Source organism: Hyla sarda, chromosome 10 (genome assembly GCF_029499605.1).
Source record: "Hyla sarda isolate aHylSar1 chromosome 10, aHylSar1.hap1, whole genome shotgun sequence".
NCBI lineage: Eukaryota > Metazoa > Chordata > Amphibia > Anura > Hylidae > Hyla > Hyla sarda.
In genome coordinates, this window is record NC_079198.1 from 42,610,969 (window position 1) to 42,631,233 (window position 20,265).

At 44.3% G+C, this 20,265-nt stretch overlaps 1 protein-coding gene across 5 annotated transcripts in view; it reads left to right on the plus strand.

Moving 5' to 3' along the window:
- The window catches only part of C2CD2L (C2CD2 like), a 260,267-nt gene that overhangs the window by 20,895 nt on the left and 219,107 nt on the right, over positions 1 to 20,265 (plus strand). Inside the window, exon 1 of one of the 5 annotated variants that reach the window (XM_056544590.1) lies at positions 4,431 to 4,505. The exons of the other annotated variants lie outside the window; for them this stretch is intronic. The gene's annotated coding sequence lies outside the window, so the exon portion shown is untranslated. Of the gene's footprint in view, positions 1 to 4,430; positions 4,506 to 20,265 lie in introns of those variants that run through there. 5 annotated transcript variants of the gene reach the window in all.

Below are 20,265 nucleotides of genomic sequence, written 5' to 3' on the forward strand. Positions count from 1 at the left end.
TTCACATTTATGGTGTTTCCATACTCAGAAGAGATCGGGTTACAAATTTTGGTGGGCATTTTCTCCTATTACCCCTTGTAAAAATGTAAAATTTGGGGGGAAACTAGCATTTTAGTGAAAAAAAAAAAAAGTATTTACACATCCAACTTTAACGAAAAGTCGTGGAACACCTGTGGGGTGTTAAGGCTCACTGGACCCATTGTTACGTTCCTTTAGGGGTGTAGTTTCCAAAATAGTATGCCATGTGGGTTTTTTTTTTTTTTTTGCGGTCCTGACACCATAGGGGCTTCCTAAATGCAACATGCCCCTAAAAACCATTTCAGAAAAACTCACTCTCCAAAATCCCTCTGTCGCTCCTTCCCTTCTGAGCCCTCTAGTGCACCCGCCAAACACTTGACATACACATATGAGGTATTTCCTTACTCGAGAGAAATTGGGTTACACATTTTAGAAAGATTTCTCTCCTTTTACCCCTTGTAAAAATTCAAAAAATGGGTCTACAAGAACATGCGAGTGTAAAAAATTAAGATTTTGATTTTTCTCCTTCAATTTGCTGCTATTCCTGTGAAACACCTAAAGGGTTAACAAACCTTTTGAATGTCATTTTGAATACTTTGAGGGGTGCAGTTTTTATAATGGGGTCATTTGTGGGGCATTTCAAATATAAAAGCCCTTCAAATCCACTTCAAAACAGAACTGGTCCCTGAAAAATTTCGATTTTGAAAATTTTGTGAAAAATTGGAAAATTGCTGCTATACTTTGAAGCCCTCTGGTGTCTTCCAAAAGTAAAAACATGTCAACTTTGTGATGCAATCATAAAGTAGACATGTTGTATATGTGAATCAATATATAATTTATTTGGAATATTCATTTTTCTGATAAGCAGAAAGCTTCAAAGTAAAAAAAATGCTAAATTTTTAATTTTTTCATCAAATTTTGGAATTTTTCACCAAGAAACGATGCAAGTATCAACTAAATTTTACCACTAACATGGAGTAGAATATGTCACAAAAAAAACAATCTCGGAATCAGAATGAAAGGTAAAAGCATCCCAGAGTTATTAATGCTTAAAGTGACAGTGGTCAGATGTTCAAAAAATGGCCGGGTCCTACAGTGAAAATTGGCTGGGTCATTAAGGGGTTAAAGCTGATTCATACAGAGTGATACATTATCCTCTGTCACAAATGGTGAGTGTTCTCCGGATATTAGCCATAAATGTTAACAAATATATAACCAAAGGCTACAGTCCTTAGGTTAATTTGTATTTGCACTCTGCAACAAAGAACTTTAAAATAGGACAGACACAGCCTCCCTGACATGTTCTGCTCACAAGAGCTTCATCAGAGGTGTCTGGGCTAGGGATCGACCGATTATCGGTATCGCCGATATTATCGGCCGATAATCACGATTTTGGGCATTATCGGTATCGGCAATTACCTTGCCGATAATGCACCGCGACCACCCCCCGACCCACCGCGTCGCACCCCCCACCGTAGTGCTGGGCGGTATACCGGTATGGATTTTTACCCATACCGCTATACCGGTCGGGCCCCTCCCCCACCCTCCGAGTCAATAAAAAAATAAATAAATAAACTTACCCGTAATGGGGGTGGTCCGGGCCATCCATCCTTCCTTCCTGTAGTGTCCGGCGGCATTCCGGGTGGAGGGTGAAGTGGTCCGGGCTGTCCTTCTCCGGGAGTCCTCTTCTCCACTCCGGGCAGGCTCCGGCCTAGTACGCTGCATAGACGCCGCTACGCCGCCACGTCAGGTGCGTCGCTGCGCACGGGTGTCACTGCGCAGCGGCGTCTATGCAGCGTACTAGGCCGGAGCCTGCCCGGAGTGGAGAAGATGACCGCCGGAGAAGAAGGACAGCCCGGACCGGTTCACCCTTCACCCGGAATGCCGCCGGACACTACAGGAAGGATGGATGGATGGCCCGGACCACCCTGACAGGTAGGGGAGAGAAGCGGGTGGTGGCGGCGGCGGCGGTGGCCTATGGCACCGCAAAAGCCACTGCAGTGCATTGATTTAAAGCGCCCGCTTTAAATCAATGACCTGTAGCGGTGTCGAGGGGGGATAAATAGCCGATAACTTATACCGGAATATCGGTATAAGTTATCGGCCCTAACCTCCACCGATTATCGGAATCGGCCCTAAAAAAACGATATCGGTCGATCCCTAGTCTGGGCATATGAAGGCCATTAGCTAAGGCTAATCAGACGGATCAGATGGACTAGAATGGGGTCCGTCGGGCACCATTATTTTATGGCGGCGAATAGCAGAAGAAAAAGACGTCTATTGCAGTAATTTTTCTCACGCTATTCTCCTAATGGGCATCACACTGCTGTGTTATAACAGCAGTGTGACAGTATCCTTAACTCCTTAAGGACACTTGACGTACCGGTACATCATGTGTCTGCTCCCGATCTATAACGCGGGGCCACGGCGTGGCCACTGTCATAGCGGGTCGGGCCCGGCCTCTAAGGGAGCTGTTCGGGATAGCTGCGGCGAAATCGCGGCATCCCGAACAGCTTACATGACAGCTGGAGGATCCCTACCTGCCTCCTCGCTGTCCGACCGCCGAATGACTGCTCAGTGCCTGAGATCCAGGTATGAGCAGTCAAGCGGCAGAATAATCGATCACTGGTTTCCTATGAGAAACCAGTGATTAATGTAAAAGATCAGTGTGTGCAGTGTTATAGGTTCCTGTGGGAGCTATAACACTGCAAAAAAAAAAGGTGAATAAAGATCATTTAACCCCTTCCCTATTAAAAGTTTGAATCGCCCCCCTTTTCCCATAAAAAAAAAACCTGTGTAAATAAAAATAAGCATATATGGTATCGCCGCTTGCAGAAATTTCCGAATTATAAAAATCTATCATTAATGAAACCGCACGGTCAATGGCGTACGCGCCAAAAAATTCCAAAGCCCAAAATAGTGCATTTTTGGTCACTTTTTATATCATGAAAAAATGAATAAAAAGTCCTATCAATGCAAAAATGGTACCGCTAAAAACTTCAGATCACGGCGCAAAAAATGAGCCCTCATACCGCCCCATACGTGGAAAAATAAAAATGTTATAGGGGACAGAAGATGACAATTTTAAATGTATTAATTTTCCTGCATGTAATTATGATTGTTTCCAGAAGTACGACAAAATCAAACCTATATAAGTAGGATATCATTTTAATCGTATGGACCTACAGAATAAAGATAAGATGTAATTTTTACCGAAAAATTTACTACGTAGAAACGGAAGCCCTCAAAAGTTACAAAACAGCGTTTTTTTTTCCAATTTTGTCTCACAATTATTTTTTTTCCCGTTTCGCCGTACATTTTTGGGCAAAATGACTGACGTCATTACAAAGTAGAATTGGTGGCGCAAAAAATAAGCCATCCCGACGGACCCCATTATAGTCAGTCGGATCCGTTGGGACCCGTTGTTGAAGACACTGCTTTATTGGTGTCCTCCCCAGGGGACAGTGCCTAAATTATAACCCATTTTTTATGTTTTTCTTTTCCTCTCTTTTCAGATACGTGAATGCAGATGACTACTATGAATTCGGGGTCTGTTGATGACCAGCGTGTTTTTTTTTTTTTAAATCTTTTAATAAAATGGTTAAAGAGGGCTTGTGGGGGAGTGTTGTGTGTTTTTTTGTTTTTTTTTAATATATTTTTTTTTATTTTATTTACATGCTTAGTAGTGGAAGCTGTCTTTATAGACGGAATCCATTACTAAGCCAGGGCTTAACATTAGCTCCAAAACCAGCTAGCGATAACCCCCAATTATTACTCGGGTACCCACTGCCCCAGGGGTGCCGGGAAGAGCCAGTACAAACAGGCCCGGAGCGTCAAATATGGTGCTTCTGGGCTTAGGCGGTAACAGGCTGGTGTTATTTAGGCTGGGGAGGGCCAGTAACAATGGTCCTCACCCACCCTGGTAACGTCAGGTTGTTGCTGCTTGGTTGATATCTGGCTGAGAATGAAATACGGGGAACCCTATGAATGTGTTTTGTTTTTTTTCCCAACAATTAAATAAAATTAAAAAAAAATGTGTGGTTCCCTGTCTTTTCATTCTCAGACAGACACCAACTAAACAGCCTGGCGTTACCAGGGTGGGATTAGACCATTGTTACCAGCCTAAATAACACCAGCCTGTTACCGCCTAGGCTCACGGGCGCCATTTTAGAAACTCCGGGCCTGTTGGTATCTGCTCTTCCCAGCACCCCTGTGGCGGTGCGTACCAGGGTAATAATTGGGGTTAGCGCTACCTGGTTTTGCGGCTAACGCTAATCCCCGGCTTGGTAATGGATTCAGTCTATAAGACGGCTTCCACTACTAAGCCTGTATAATAAATAAATGGGGAAAAAATATAAATGTTTTAAGCCCTCGTTAACCATTTTATTAAAAGATAAAGAAAAAAAAAAAGTTGGTCATTGACCTAGTTCGCCGAAGTGGAAGTAGTCCTCTGCATACACGTATCTGAAATAAGAAAAACACAAAGGGTCAGTACATTTTGTGGAGGGCGAGACCAGGGGTGGGGGGGGAGCGAGAGAGGTGGGGTGGAGGGCGAGACCAGGGGGTGGGGGGAAGAATATGGTGGTGAATGGGGATGATAGGGGGGCAATTGAGTTGATAACCCGGGTGTTCGGGATCGGCTAATAACCCGATCCCCTGATGGAATTTTTTTTATGCTAGTATAGTGCAAACTACAACTCCCAGCATGCCTGGACAGCCAAAGGGGCTGGGAGTTGTAGTTTTGCCACCGCTGGGGACACAGTTTGCCGGCCACTTAACATGCTATACTACCATATGAATGCCGGCAGGGATCATGTTATTAGGCAGTGCAGGGGACCATAGAAGAGCTGCTGGATCTATACATTATACAGGAGGATCACGGCGGATGTCAGGAGTGACATCCACTGTGATCTTTCCTTAACTGCAGGTACTACTTCTCCCAACAGCCAGCACACTCCATGCTGGGAGCTGTAGTATCTGCATTAATAGACAGATCGCAGCAGGTGTCAGAAATTACACTCGCTGCGATCTGTCTATTAATGCAGGTTCTATAGCTCCCAGCATGCAACAGAGTGTGCTCCATGTTGGGAGTAGTAGTACCTGCTGGTAAGAACAGATCACAGCGGGTATCTGCAACCATCCGGCCAATTACAGCTCTGGGCGGAAAATATGAACGAGTGATGTTCTAATCACATCACTAGCCACAGTAAAGAGCAGAGATGCCAGCGCTGTATAGAGACGCTCGCATCTCTGCTATATTATGGATGACCGCATCGGGTGTCACGACTGACACCCGGGGCGATATGTCTATTAGTACAGGTACTACTACTCCTATCATGGAACAGTCTGTTCCATACTGGGAGTAGTAGTACTACCTAAAAAATGTAAAAAAAATAAAATAAAAAAGTGAAACGCACACACTTTATTACCAATTAATTAAAATGTTATAAAATATATAAATTTCGTTAAATAAAATATTTTCCATCACTACTGCATCCATAACTTTTGGGGATTCCTTTTTGTACGCAGTGCATATTTAGGTTAAAATAACATCTAATCATTATTCTGTAGGTTCATATGGTTAAAATGGTAACCTACTTATATAGGTTTAATTTTGTCGTACTTCTGGAAAAAATCATAACTTCATGCAGGAAAATGTATACATTTAAAAATGTCCTCTTCTGACCCCTATCACTTTTTTTTTTTTTTTCAAACTACAGGGCGGTATGTATGAGGGCTCATTTTTTGCGCCGTGATCTGAAGATTTTATTGGTACCATTCATGTTTTGATCAGACTTTTTGATAACTTTTTATTCATTTGTTAATGGTACAAAAAGTGACCCAAAATAAGCTTTTTTGGACTTTTGAATTTTTTTACATGTACGCCATTGACCATGTGGTTTAATTAACAATATATTTTTATTGTTCGGACATTTACGCACACTGCGATACCACATATGTTTTTATCTAACCTGTTTTTATGTTTTTAATGGGAAAAGGGGGTGATTCAAACTTTTTTTTAGGGAAGGGGTTAAATGATCTTTATTAACACTTTTTTTTTTTTAAACTTTTTTTTTTTTCCCAATGTTATAGCCCCCATAGGGGCCTATAACATTACATACACTGATCTTTTACACAGATGACTGGCATGTATTAACATGCCTGTGATGAGTGTTATTGGCGCATGACTGCTCCTGATTGGATCTCAGGCATGGAGCAGTCATTTGCCGATCCGACACCGAGGAGGCAGGTAGGGCCCCTCCCGGTGTCCTGTAAGCTGTTTCACCGCGGCGGTCCCGAACAGCCCGACTGAGTAGCCGGGATAGTTTCGCTTCAGATGCGGCAGTCAGCTTTGATCGCCGCGTCTGAAGGGTTAATACAGGACATCACCGCGATCGGTGATATCCTGTATTAGCCACAGGTCACGGCCGTTGATGGCCGCCGGGATGGCCGTGATATGACACAGGGTCACCACGTGACCCCGCGGCATATCACGGGAGCTGGCGCAGGACGTAAATATAAGTCCTTCGTCGTTAAGGTAACCAACAAATTTTGGGGACCAAAAAAAAATAAAAAGCCAAAGGTGCCAAAAATGAAATTTCCACACAAATGACATTTTTTCTTGCGTTCTTTTTCTAACCAAAAAATGCAACACAAAAAAACAAGTAGAAACTTTGCCTGAGCCTGCAGGACGGCTTGTATATCTTTGGTACTTGTTTGGGGCTGCTTATCCACCATCCGGACTATCCTGCGTTGACACTTTTTTAAAATAAATTTTTCTCTCCCGTTCACGCCCAGGGAGATTAGCTACAGTGCCATGGGTTGCAAACTTATTGACAATGTTGCGCATTGTGGACAAAGGCAAATATAGATCTCTGGAGATGGCATGCTGGGAGTTTTTGCAACAGCTGGAGGCTCCCCGTTTGGTAAACATGGCCGTAGGGTATTTTTGGTGGAGGAGGCAAGTGCCATGCTTTCACCCGGGTCTGTCCCTATGCATATCCTTAATTTAGGCTTCAAATACACATGGCACTCTCACTCCAGAGCCCTGTCATATTTCAACGCAACAGTTTAGTGCCACATATGGGGTATTTCCGTACTCCGGTGGAATTGCGTTGCAAATTTGGGGCGGAATTTTTCTCTTTTTACCCCTTTTGAAAAGGAAAAATTGGGGGCTACACCAGCATGTTAGTGTAAAAAAAAAAAAAAAAATTTAAAAAAAAAATTTTTTTTTTTACTCTAACATTCTGGTGTTGCCCCATACTTTTCATTTGGGGCAACAGGAAAGGTAAAAGGAGAAAAAGGCCCCCAAAATTTGTAAAACAATTTCTCCTGAGTACCCCATATGTGGACATAAAGTGCTCTGTGGGCGCACAAAAGGGCTAAGAAGTGAGAGCGCACCATGTACATTTGAGGCCTAAATTGGTGATTTGCATTGCAATGGCTGATAGTTGCGGTGGTTCTGACATAAGCAAAAGCAAAAAAAAAAATAAAATGTGACCCCATTTTGGAAACTGCACCCCTCAAGGAATGTAATAAGGGGTGCAGAAGACCTTTACACCCCACAGGTGTTTGGCCAATTTTAGTTAGTTAGACATAAAAAAAAAAAAAAAAAAAATTACTTTTCAACATTTCTTCTGAGTAAGGAAATACCCCATTTGTGAATATAAAGTGCTCTGCGAGTGCACTACAATGCTCAGAAGAGAAGAATAAAAATGTGTTGTTCATGTCTGTTTACAAAGCCCCCATTCTGCCAGAACAGTGGACCCCCACACATGTGACCCCCCCCCCCCATTTCGGAAACTACACCCCTCACAGAATGTAACAAGAGCTACAGTAAGCATTTACACCCCACAGGTGTCTGACAGACTTTTTGAACAGTGGTCTGTGAAAATGAAAAATTTAATTTTTCATTTGCACATCCCACTGTTCAAAAGATCTGTCAAATGCCAGTGGGGTGTAAATGCTTACTGCGCCCCTTATTACATTCCATGAGTGGTGTAGTTTCCGAAATAGGGTCACTGGTGGAGGGTCCACTGTTCTGGCAGCACAGGGGCTTAGCCACAACTTCCATTCAAACCAAATTCTCCAAAAGCCCAATGGGGCTTCTTCCTTAAGGGGCTTAACCTCTTAAGGACTCGGGCGTACCTGTACGCCCTGAGCCCGGTCCCGGTGTGAAAAACGGGTCGGTCCTGGCGGCTAATCATAGCCGGGACCCTGGGCTAACAGTGCTCGGCATCGATTGTTGTTAACCCTTCAGACGCGGCGATCAAAGTTGACCGCCGCGTCTGAAAACGAAAGTAAAGGCTTCGCGGCAGCTCGTCTCCTTACTTCTCTCCGTGGAGTCCGATCGTCGATTGATTGCTCCAAGCCTGAGCTACAGGCTTGAGCAATCGAGCCCCTATCTGACTGATCCGCGCAAAGCTATGGCTTTGCAGGGATCAGCATAGGAGATCAGTGTGTGCAGTGCTATAGCTCCCTATGGGAGCTATAGCACTGCAAAAAAAAAAAGTTTTTAAAAAAAGTTAACAAAGGTAATTTAACCCCTTCCCTAATAAAAGTTTGAATCACCCCCCTTTTCCCATAGAAAAGACTGTAAATAAAAACATGTGTTATCGCCGCGTGCGAAAATGTCCGAACTATAAAAATAGATCTTTAATCAAATCGCACGGTCAATGGCGTGCACGCAAAAAAATTCCAAAGTCCAAAATAGTGTATTTTCGGTCCCTTTTTATATCATGAAAAAATGAATAAAAAGCGATCAAAAAGTTTGATCATTACAAAAATGGTACCGATAAAAACTTCAGAACACGGCGCAAAAAATGAGTCCTCATACCGGCCCGTACGCAAAAAAATAAGTTATAGGGGTTAGAAGATGAGAATTTTTTACAAATAAATTTTCCTGCATGTAGTTATGATTTTCTTTTCCGAAGTACGACAATATCCAACCTATATAAGTAGGGTATCATTTTAACCGTATGGATCTTCAGAATAAAGATAAGTTGTTATTTTTACCGAAAAATGCACGGTTAAAATGATACCCTACTTATATAGGTCACTGCAAAGTAGAATTGGTGGCGCAAAAAATAAGCCATCATATGGATTTTTAGGTGCAAAATTTAAAGGGTTATGATTTTTAGAAGGTGATGAGGAAAAAATGAAAATGCAAAAACGGTAAAACGCTGAGTCCTTAAGGGGTTAATAACAAACTAATATGTATTTTCCAATCTAAAGTTATGTAAATAGTCTTAACATTGATATATAGGAAGCATTTTGGAATCCCATGGTTTCTGTAAAATGTTCTTTACTATCTATAATGACTATAGAAATAGGTATCATATATATTTGCTACCACTGAACCAGGGGTGGACTGACAACTCATGGGGCCCCAGGGCAATTGAGGATCATGAGGCCCCTATGCGCATCTGCGCCGGGTAGCTCAGCATCATCAACCAATCAGGATGCTGATGCTGGCCGATGTTCGGCATTAACCCCTTAAGGACTTAGCCCTTTTTCACCTTAAGGACTCGGCTGTTTTTTGCAATTCTGACCACTGTCACTTTAAACAATAATAACTCTGGAATGCTTTTAGTTATCATTCTGATTCCGAGAATGTTTGTTTGTTTTTTCATGACATATTCTACTTTAACATAGTGGTAAAATTTTGTGGTAACTTGCATCCTTTCTCAGTGAAAAATCCTCAAATTTGATGAAAAAATTAAAAATTTTGCATTTTTCTAACTTTGAAGCTCTCTGCTTGTAAGGAAAATGGATATTCCAAATAATTTTTTTTTGTTTTATTCACATATACAATATGTCCACTTTATGTTTGCATCATAAAATTGACATGTTTTTACTTTTGGAAGACATCAGAGGGCTTCAAAGTTCAGCAGCAATTTTCCAATTTTTCACAAAATTTCCAAACTCACTATTTTTCAGGGACCAGTTCAGGTTTGAAGTGGATTGGAAGGGTCTTCATCTTAGAAATATCCCATAAATGACCCCATTATAAAAACTACACCCCCCAAAGTATTCAAGATGACATTCAGTCAGCGTTTTAACCCTTTAGGTGTTTCACAGGAATAGCAGCAAAGTGAAGGAGAAAATTCACAATATTCATTTTTTACACTCGCATGTTCTTGTAGACCCAATTTTTGAATTTTTACAAGGGGTAAAAGGAGAAATTGTATACTTATGTTTGTAGCCCAATTTCTCTCGAGTAAGTTAATACCTCATATGTCTATGTAAAGTGTTCGGCGGGCTCAGAAGTGAAGGCGTGACAAGGGGATTTTGGAGAGAATGTTTTTCTGAAATGGTTTTTGGGGGGCATGCTGCATTTAGGAAGCCCCTATGGTGCCAGAACAGCAAAAAAAAAAAAAAAACCCACATGGCATACCATTTTGGAAACTAGACCCCTTGAGGAACGTAACAAGAAATAAAGTGAGCCTTAATACTCCACAGGTGTTTCACGACTTTTGCATATGTAAAAAAATAAAATAAAAATTCCAAAAAATGTTTCCCCCCCCAAATTTCACATTTTTGCAAGGGTTAATAGCAGAAAATACCCCCCAAAATTTGTAACCCCATCTCTTCTGAGTATGGAGGTACCCCATAAGTTGGCCTGAAGTGCACTACGGGTGAACTACAATGCTCACAAGAGGAGGAGTCATATTTGGCTTTTTGAGACCAAATTTTGCTCGGGGGGCATGTCGCATTTAGGAAGCCCCTATGGTGCCAGGACAGAAAAAAAAAACACATGGCATACTATTTTGGAAACTAGACCCCTCGGTGAACGTAACAAGGGGTTAAGTGAACCTTTTATACCCCACAGGTGTTTCACGACTTTTGCATATGTAAAAAAAAAAAAAAATTCCCCAAAATTTTACATTTTTAAGAAGGGTAAAAGAAGAAAATACCCCCCAAAATTTGTAACACAATTTCTCCAGAGTACGGCAATACCCCATATGTGACCCTAAACTGTTGCCTTGAAATACGACAGGGCTCCAAAGTGAGAGCGCCATGCCCATTTGAGGCCTAAATTAGGGACTTGCATAGGGGTGGACATAGGGGTATTCTACGCCAGTGATTCCCAAACAGGGTGCCTCCAGCTGTTGCAAAACTCCCAGCATGCCTGGACAGTCAGTGGCTGTCTGGTAATACTGGGAGTAGTTGTTTTGCAACAGCTGGAGGCTCCGTTTTGGAAACAGTGGCGTACCAGATGTTTTTCATTTTTATTGGGGAGGGGGGCTGTGTAGGGGTATCTGTATATGTAGTGTTTTTTACTTTTTATTTTATATTGTGTTAGTGTAGTGTTTTTAGGGTACAGTCGCACGGGCAGGGGTTCACTGTAGTTTCTCGCTGGCAGTTCGAAAATTTGCCGCAGCTCAAACTTGCAGCCGGATACTTACTGTAAACCTCCGCCCATGTGAGTGTACCCTGTATGTTCACATTGGGGAGGGGGGGGGAACATCCAGCTGTTGCAAAACTACAACTCCCAGCATGCGCTGACAGACTGTACATGCTGAGAGTTTTAGTTTTGCAACAGCTGTAGGCACACTGGCTATGTATCACTGAGTTTGTGACCTAACTCAGTGTTTCACAAACAGTGTGCCTCCAGCTGTTGCAAAACTACAACTCCCAGCATATACGGTGCATGCTGGGAGTTGTAGCTTGCAACAGCTGGAGGCACACCGGTCGTGAAACACTGAGTTAGGTAAAAAAAAAAACTCAGTGTTTCACAACCAGTCTGTCTTCAGCTGTTGCAAAACTACAACTGTCAGCAGTCACCAACAGCCAACGGGAATGCTGGGAGTTGTAGTTATGCAACCAGCAGATGCACCACTACAACTCCCAGCATGCACTTTAGCTGTTTGTGCAAGCTGGGAGTTGTAGTTATACAACAGCTGAAGGTACACTTTTCCATAGAAAAAATGTGCCTCCAGCTGTTGCAAAACTATAAGGGAATGCTGGGAGTTGTGGTGGCCTGCCTCCTGCTGTTGCATAACTACAGCTCCCAGCATGCCCTTTTTGCATGCTGGGAGCTGTTGCTAAGCAACAGCAGGAGGCTGTCACTCACCTCCTACTGCTGCTCCGGGACACAGGTCAGTCCCTAGCAGCCGTCGCTCCTTGGGCCCCGATCCCAACAGGGACGCCGGGGATCGGGGTCCCCAGCTGCCGGGGTCCACGTCCCGCACCCGCTCACGTCCTCCGGAAGAGGGGCGGAGCGGGTTGCGGGAGTGACACCCGCAGCAGGTGCCCTGATAGGTCGGCCGGTAAACCGGCCGACGAATCACGGCGATCGTGAGGTGGCACCAGTGCCACCTCACCCTTGCTGGCTATGGCTGTTCGGGGCCGTCAGAGAAGGCCCCAATCAGCCAGTAATTCCGGATCACTGGAGACCCGATTGACCCTGAATCGCCGCAGATAGCTGGACTGAATTGTCCAGCGATCTGCGGCCATCGCCGACAAGGGGGGGGGGGCATAATGACCCCCCTGGGTGATATGCCGCGATGCTTGCTGAACGATTTCAGCAGGCATCTGGCTCCGGTCCCCAACCGGCTAGTGGTGGGGACCGGAATTCCCAAGGGCGTATGGATACGCCCTGCGTCCTTAAGGACTCTGAATGCAGGGCTTATCCATACGCCCTGCTTCCTGAAGAGGTTAACCCTTTAGACATCACAATCGAAGTTGATTGCGGCATCTAAAATGGGGAAAAACCTCATCCTGGCTTGCTTAGTGAGTTGATCGATACCACCGCAATAAAAATTGCAGGGTCCCTATCAGCTGAGAAGAAGGCGAGAGGGCCCTTACCGGCCTCCGCCTGTTAGATCAGCACTCCAATAGTGCAGGCAGTCTGTAATAACGGCGCGCTGCTAACACTGATCAATGGAGCAGCATTGTTCAGTGTATGCAATCTAAATATTACATGTAATTTATTTTTATTTATTTTTTTCACATGCGTAAATGTCCGAACTAGGGATCGACCGATATCGTTTTTTTTAGGGCTGATACCGATAATCGGTGGAGGTTAGGGCCGATAGCCGATAACTTACACCGATATTCCGGTATAAGTTATCGGCTATTTATCCCCCCTCGACACCGCTGCCGGTCATTGATTTAAAGCGGGCACTTTAAATCAATGCACTGCAGTGGCTTGTGCGGTGCCATAGGCCGCCGCCGCCACCCGCTTCTCTCCCTCTACCTATCAGGGTGGTTCGGGCCATCCATCCTTCCTGTAGTGTCCGGCGGCATTTCGGGTGGAGGGTGAACCAGTCCGGGCTGTCCTTCTCCGGGGGGCATCTTCTCCACTCTGAGCAGGCTCTGGCCTAGTAACGCAGCATAGACGCATCTGCGCAGTGACGCCCGTGACGCCGGAGCCTGCCCGGAGTGGAGAAGATGACCCCCGGAGAAGGACAGCCCAGACCGGTTCACCCTCCACCCGGAATGCCGCCGGACACTACAGGAAGGAAGGATGGATGGATGGCCCGGACCACCCCCATTACGGGTAAGTTTATTTATTTTTTTTATTGACTCGGAGGGTGGGGGAGGGGCCCGACCGGTATAGCGGTATGGGCAAAAATCCATACCGGTATACCGCCCAGCACTACGGTGGGGGTGCGACACGGTGCGGTGGGTCGGGGGGGGGGCGGTCGCAGTGCGGTGGGGGCGGTGCGGGGGGCGGGGCATTATCAGCTTATCGGCAAGGTAATTGCCGATACCGATAATGCCCAAAATCGTGATTATCAGCCGATAATATCGGCCATACTGATAATCGGTCGATCCCTAGTCCGAACTATCAAAATATAATGTTAATTAAAATGTACAGTCAATGGCATAAACGTAAAAAATTAAAATAAAAATACCCAGAAAGAAGTCCAAAATTGCTGATTTTTGGCAACTTCATAGACCATAAAACATTAATAAAAATGAATCAAAAAGTGCTATGAAAACAAAAATGGTACTAGGAAAAATAAAAAAGTTATAGGGGTCAGTAGAGGACAATTTTAAGCATGATACTTTTCGTACAAAAAGTTACTTTTAAAAGTAAAAGAAAATTAAAACCTATATAAATTGGGTATCGCTATAATCGTATGAACCTAAAGAATAAAGATGTGTCTTTTATACTGGAAAGTGCACTGTGTAGAAACGAAAGCCCTCAAAATTTGTAAAATGGTGTTTTTTGTTTTTTATTTTTCAACTTCACCTTAAATCTTAAAGGGGTATTCCAGGAAAAAAAAACTATTTTTTATATATCAACTGGCTCCAGAAAGTTAAACAGATTTGTAAATTACTTCTATTAAAAAATCTAAATCCTTTCAGTACTTATGAGCTTCTGAAGTTAAGGTTGTTCTTTTCTGTCTAAATCCACTCTTATGACACCTGTCTCTGGAAACGCCCAGTTTAGAAGAGGTTTGCTATGGGGATTTGCTTCTAAACTGGGCATTTCCCGAGACAGGTGTCATCAGAGAGGATTTAGACAGAAAAGAACAACCTTAACTTCAGAAGCTCATAAGTACTGAAAGGATTAAGATTTTTTAATAGAAGTAATTTACAAATCTGTTTAACTTTCTGGAGCCAGTTGATATATAAAAAATATTTTTTTTTTCCTGGAATACCCCTTTAAGTTTCGCTGTAGATTTTTCAGTAAAATAAGTGATTACCAAGTACTATTGGTGGTGCAAAAAAAAAGCCCTCATATTGGTCTGTCAGGGGATAATAGGAGGAAAAAAAAAAAAAAAAAACTCCAATGCAGGGTTAAGGGGGTTGGCCAACATTTAATGTCTCTATTGCCTTTCCCATATCCACTACTGGGATGCTCAACAGGGTACTAGAGCCTTCATGTATTCCTTACATGTGTGGTTTATACATTGTTTTCCCACCAGTGTTCCTTCAGCTGTTGCAAAACTACAACTCCCAGTATGCCCAGACAGCCAAAGTCTGTCTGGGCATGCTGGGAGTTGTAGTTTTGCAACCGTTTCACCTCTGCAGGATGCAGGGCATATGCATACGCCCTGCATTCTGAGTCCTTAAAGGAGACCTCCAGGATAAGAAAATTATGAAAAATTCACACCATTATTAAGTTATATAACTTTCCAATAGACTTGCATTAACTGTCCTGCATGCTTTCTCCGGTACCGCGGTCTTTTCGGTCTGACAGGAAGTAGTATAGGGGCATGTGAACTCTGTCTTTCGACCCCCATTCACTTCTATTACGGCGGCCATCTTGTGGTCGAATTTAACTTCTAGCCGGCATGCTGCGGTGCTGATCTGTGGCTCTCGTCCCTCAATACAGCCACTCCCATCTATTGAATATTCATATTTGCCCAGCCATCATTGGCTGAGCATTTTTTTCCCTGATCCCCTGTCCAATGGCTGCGGTACCGCAGTGCAGCCGCACAAGGCTCACTGCTCTTACGTCAGTGTAAGAGCAGTGAGCCAATCTGGTTTCTCCCCAGACGCATGCGCAATGTAAACAAGAAAGTCTCAAACTCCAAGACTTCTCCCGTAGCCCTGTGCGTGCGCAATGCACAGAGGGCATAACAGAACGGAACGCAGGACAGAACAGGGGAGGGTGTATGTTACTGCACAGCTTGATTGGCAGATTATAATCACGAGGGGTTGTGACGAGACTGGGCTAGGTGTGGTTAGCTTCAGGGGTCTTTACTGTGGGCGTGCATATTAAACAGATGGGAGTGAGCAAGAGCAGGAGGGTGGGGAAATTCTTACAGGAAGCGAACGCAGGGAACCATGGGACGTGGCGGCAATATTGATGACGTCACATGCACTTTTGGCTGTGATTCTGAACAAACGGCTGGACCGATTTTCGCAAAATAAAGCTTCATGGATAGGTAAGAGCAAGAGCTTTAATAACAAATTTTTTTTTTTTTTTTTTACATTTTACGTAATGGAGTTATCCTTTAACCCCTTAAGGACTGAGCCCTTTTTCACCTTAAGGACTCGGCCATTTTTTGCAAATCTGACCACTGTCACTTTAAACATTAATAACTCTGGAATGCTTTTAGTTATCATTCTGATTCCGAGATTGTTTTTTCGTGACATATTCTACTTTAACGTGGTGGTAAAATTTTTTGGTAACTTGCATCCTTTCTTGGTGAAAAATCCCCAAATTTGATGAAAAATTTGAAAATGTTGCATTTTTCTAACTTTGAAGCTCTCTTGTAAGGAAAATGGATATTCCAAATAATTTTTTTTAATTCACATATACAATATGTCTTCTTTATATTTGAATCATAAATTTGATGAGTTTTTACTTTTGGAAGACACCAGAGGGCTTCGAAGTTCCGCAGCAATTTTCCAATTTTTCACAAAATTTTTAAACTCACTTTTTTTCAGGGACCAGTTCAGGTTTGAAGTGGATTTGAAGGGTCTTCATATTAGAAATACCCCATAAATGACCCCATTATAAAAACTGCACCCCCGAAAGTATTCAAAATGACATTCAGTAAGCATTTTAACCCTTTTCGGGTTTCACAGGAATAGCAGCAAAGTGAAGGAGAAAGTTCACAATCTTCATTTTTTACACTCGCATGTTCTTGTAGACCCAATTTTTGAAATTTTGCAAGGGGTAAAAAGGAGAAAATTTTTACTTGTATTTGAAACCCAATTTCTCTCGAGTAAGCACATACCTCATATGTCTATGTAAAGTGTTAGGCGGGCGCAGTATAGGGCTCAGAATGGAAGGAGCGTCAAATGGTTTTTGGGGGGCATGTCACCTTTAGGAAGCCCCTATGGTGCCAGAACAGCAAAAAAAAAAAAAAACACATGGCATACCATTTTGGAAACTAGACCCCTCGGGGAACGTAACAAGGGGTAATGTGAACCTTAATACCCCACAGGTGATTCACGACTTTTGCATATGTAAAAAAAAAAAAATTTCTTTTACCTAAAATGCTTGGTTTCCCTAAAGTTTTACATTTTTAAAAAGGGTAATGGCAGAAAATACCCCCCAAAATTTGAAGCCCAATTTCTCCCGATTCAGAAAACACCCCATATGGGGGTGAAAAGTGCTCTGTTGGCGCACTACAGGTCTCAGAAGAGAAGGAGTCACATTTTGGCTTTTTTGAAGGAAATTTTGCTCTGGGGGCATGCCGCATTTAGGAAGCCCCTATGGTGCCAGGACAGCAAAAAAAAACCCACATGGCATACCATTTTGGAAACTAGACCCCTCGGGGAACGTAACAAGGGGTAAAGTGAACCTTAATACCCTACAGGTGTTTCACGACTTTTGCATATGTAAAAAAAAATAAAAAAATTTACCTAAAATGCTTGGTTTCCCAAAAAATTTACATTTATACAAAGGGTTAAAGCAGAAAATACCCCCCAAAATTTGAAGCCCAATTTCTCCCTATTCAGAAAACACCCCATATGGGGGGGGGGAAGTGCTCTGCTGGCGCACTACAGGTCTCAGAAGAGAAGGAGTCACATTTGGCTTTTTGAAAGCAAATTTTGCTCTGGGGGCATGCCGCATTTAGGAAGCCCCTATGGTGCCAGGACCACAAAAAAAAACCACATGGCATACCATTTTGGAAACTAGAGCCCTCGGGGAATGTAACAAGGGGTTAAGTGAACCTTAATACCCCACAGGCGTTTCATGACTATTGCATATGTAAAAAAAATAAACATTTTTTTACCTAAAATGCTTCTTTTCCCAAAAACTTTACATTTTTAAAAAGGGTAAAAGCAGAAAATACCCCCCAAAATTTGAAGCCCAATTTCTCCCGAGTACGGCGATACCCCATATGTGACCCTTAACTGTTGCCTTGAAATACGACAGGGCTCCAAAGTGAAAGCGCCATGCGCATTTGAGGCCTAAATTAGGGATTGCATAGGGGTGGACATAGGGGTATTCTACGCCAGTGATTCCCAAACAGGGTGCCTCCAGCTGTTGCAAAACTCCCAGCATGCCTGGACAGTCAACGGCTGTCCGACAATACTGGGAGTTGTTGTTTTTCAACAGCTGGAGGCTCCGTTTTGGAAACCGTGGCGTACCAGACGTTTTTCATTTTTATTGGGGAGGGGGGGCTGTGTAGGGGTATGTGTATATGTAGTGTTTTTTTACTTTTTATTTTATTTTTTGTGTTAGTGTAGTGTAGTGTTTTTAGGGTACAGTAACATGGGCGGGGGGTTCACAGTAGTTTCTCGCTGGCAGTTTGAGCTGTTGCAGAAAATTTGCTGCAGCTCAAACTTGCAGCCCGATATTTACTGTAAGCCTCCGCCCATGTGAGTGTACATCCCCCCCTGTACATTCACATTGGGGGGGGGGGAACATCCAGCTGTTACAAAACTACAACTCCCAGCATGCGCTGACAGACTGTACATGTTGAGAGTTTTAGTTTTGCAACAGCTGTAGGCACACTGGTTATGTATCACTGAGTTTGTGACCTTACTCAGTGTTTCAAAACCAGTGTGCCTCCAGCTGTTGCAAAACTACAACTCTCAGCAGTCACAGACAGCCAACGGGCATGCTGGGAGTTGTAGTTATGCAACCAGCAGATGCACCACTACAACTCCCAGCATGCACTTTAGCTGTTTGTGAAAGCTGGGAGTTGTAGTTATACAACAGCTGAAGGTACACTTTTCCATAGAAAAGATGTGCCTCAAGCTGTTGCAAAACCATAAGTCCCAGCATGCCCATAAGGGAATGCTGGGAGTTGTGGTGGTCTGCCTCCTGCTGTTGCATAACTACAGCTCCCAGCATGCCCTTTTTGCATGCTGGGAGCTGTTGCTAAGCAACAGCAGGAGGCTGTAACTCACCTCCTGCTGCTGCTCCATCGAAGGACTGTCCCTCATCGCCGCCGTCGCTCCTGGGGCCCCGATCTCAACATGGACGCCGGGGATCGGGGTCCCCAGCACCCGGGGTCGTCTTCCTGCACCCGCTCACGCCCTCCGGAAGAGGGGCGGAGCGGGTGCGGGAGTGACACCCGCAGCAGGCGCCCTGATTGGTCGGCCGGTAATCCGGCCGACGAATCAGGGCGATCGTGAGGTGGCACCAGTGCCACCTCACCCCTGCAGGCTCTGGCTGTTCGGGGCCGTCAGAGACGGCCCCGAACAGCCAGTAATTCCGGGTCACTGGAGACCCGATTGACCCGGAATCGCCGCAGATCGCTGGACTGAATTGTCCAGCGATCTGCGGCGATCGCCGACATGGGGGGGCATAATGACCCCCCTGGGCGATATGCCGGGATGCCTGCTCCGGTCCCCAACCGGCTAGCGGTGGGGACCGGAATTCCCACGGGCGTATGGATACGCCCTGCGTGCTTAAGGACTCGGAATGCAGGGCGTATCCATACGCCCTGCGTCCTTAAGAGGTTAAGGACGCAGAGCGTACAGTTACGCCTGTGGGAATTTCGGTCCCTGGCGCTAGCCGGTCGTACAGCAGGCATCCTGGCTCACCGCCGGAAAGGGTCCTGAGACCAGATACCCCCCCCCCCCCAATATCGCCACAGATTGCGATCTGTTGCTATTCCGGGTCATGGGGGTCACTTGGAGGTGGCAGTGTTGCTACCCCACAGTCCAGCTGTGATTGGGTGCCTGTAGTGACATCATGGCAGTATGGGGAGAGGCGGAGTGGGTGGAGGAGCGTGTTGCTCCGTTCTGCTCACCATAATTATGTGATCCGGTGTGCAGGACGGAGACCCGTGCTGCCATTTCCCCCCCCCCCCCCCCCCCCCTTAGTGTGGAAAAAAGTGCCCCCTTTCTGTGGCCCCTTGGCACAGAAAGCAATCAAGGACAGTTTAGATTAGGTAGGGACAGGTTAGGAGTAAAAAAGAAAATAATAATACGCTGTGTGACCCCGACCCCTGGTCTGCCACCAGCGTTTATTTTTTTGCCGCAGACCTTTTTTTTTTTTTTTTTTTTTGCTAAATGTGTGGCTGGGCCCTCTTAGCTACACAACAGCAGTCCGCCACCGTTGGCTAAAGCCCACCCACCGCTGATTGGTCCCATATTACTGATCAACATTTTTTATTTTGGTGGTTCAGGCACTTTTTTTTTTTTCTGTTTTTTATTTATTTTTTTGCACCTATAGGCGGTCCATGCCACCAGTAGCAGGCCTGTGCTGTGTGGACAGACCATACCTCTGTTTGAGGCCTGCCTGTCGGCTATCAGTGATTTATCACTGATCAGCATTCTTTTTTATTTATTTTAAATTTTTTGGGGGTTCAGGCAGGTGCATTTTGGGGGGTTAAGCTTTTTTCATTTAATTTTTTGGTATTTTGTGGGGGTCTG